The sequence below is a fragment of the Penaeus monodon genome, chromosome 31, assembly GCF_015228065.2.
Source record: "Penaeus monodon isolate SGIC_2016 chromosome 31, NSTDA_Pmon_1, whole genome shotgun sequence".
NCBI lineage: Eukaryota > Metazoa > Arthropoda > Malacostraca > Decapoda > Penaeidae > Penaeus > Penaeus monodon.
Window position 1 is genome coordinate 12,986,444 of NC_051416.1, and position 1,457 is coordinate 12,987,900.

The following is a 1,457-nucleotide window of genomic DNA, read 5'->3' on the forward strand; positions in this document are numbered from 1 at the left end:
TACGGGAATTTTTATTGTTATGTATGCAAAATACGATTTCTCATATTTATACATATTTCGGGATGTACAATCGTGTCCTTTTCCCTTTTTTTTTCTCCCGGGTATTAACACGTTAAAGAACTTTTAGTGAACGGGATATAGCGGGAAAATCTTTAATCAAGTTTTATCTATCATGTACCCCAATTAAAATGTTGTCAGAACTTAGCTTATATCCTAGAAGTGTATATTCTGTATTTTCACACACTTTCATTCTAATGTTGTTGTTACGTAATCTTAAAATGCTTTTATGCCACCCGATTTAAAGCAAACGCCTCCCCTTGTTGACATCCAAACTGTTCAAGGTTTCCTATTCTTTGAAACTAATATAAACCTTTTCCCAAAGGCTGATTCGCCTTAAAATTATACTTTGGGAAGTATGTGATATTATTTTCATTCTGAATAAGTAACGCTTGCCCCGATTTTTTATAGAGAGATAAGACGCATCAAGAGAACTTCCGCTTCTCCGTCGCATCTTCACAGGTGACTTTATAATAATATTTATTGCTCTCTGTTATATGGCAGTGTTTCTTGTACATGTTGTTTATATTTGGCTTTGAGTATTGTTTAGGTCCAGTTTTATATTTTACCAGTGTATTTGATATGCATGTTCTTGTATCCATATTTTTTTTCTAGTTTCTGTTATTTTCTGTTTTTTGTTAGTTTGTGGCTGATTTTTTAATTTTTTTATATAAATTGTTATGATATGTAGCTTGTGCCTAATTGTTTATGTTTTACTTTATTGATGATAGTTATAATATGTAATTTGTGGCTAATATTTATATTTTCGTGTTGAGATTAAAGTAATTGAGAACTTGTGTAAGAAATAAAGACTGAAGTATCAAGACAAATTTAATAGCTGTTACGAATATGAAATATGTTAGTATATGGGTTCAAATTAGTTAAATACAAGTATTTATAGATATGTATTTAGAATAGTATATAATGAATTAATAATAACCAAAACTAACATTGGTAATTTTTTGACATCAGCTCGTCTGCCGAGGCCTCTGCTCCTTGAGTGCTCCGGGAAAGGCCAACAAATGTAGTGGCTGTAAGAGATGCTTTATATGAGGCTACTACTGGTTGCACTTAGGATTTCAAGCTTGCATCTGAGATTATAGTAAGTTTCAGGTGGATTTAGCCAATATGAATACAAGAAAAAATATTTTGTTTTGAAAGAACAGATTTAAGAACAGATGAATCTTATAATAAGATTTGTTAAGACTGAATTATGTATGTTCTGTTCACTTTTAACACATGCATACACATTTAGACATAATTTCAGTGAATATTATCTAATAATCAAACAAACATCTCATGATGAAAGGAAGATTAAAGCAATTTTTATGCAGATCTTTACTAATCATATCCTATGAAATGCTAGTGCTTATAATAGTAGTTAGATTCACACAAATATG

General features: G+C 30.4%; 1 long non-coding RNA gene across 1 annotated transcript in view; it reads left to right on the forward strand.

The window, feature by feature from the left end:
* The first annotated feature begins 455 nt into the window (after window positions 1–455).
* LOC119592840 overlaps window positions 456–1,457 on the forward strand; it is a 1,364-nt gene continuing 362 nt past the window's right edge. Inside the window, exons 1-2 of the long non-coding RNA XR_005230479.1 lie at window positions 456–519; window positions 1,030–1,159. This is a non-coding gene — a long non-coding RNA (uncharacterized LOC119592840). The remainder of the gene's footprint in view (window positions 520–1,029; window positions 1,160–1,457) is intronic.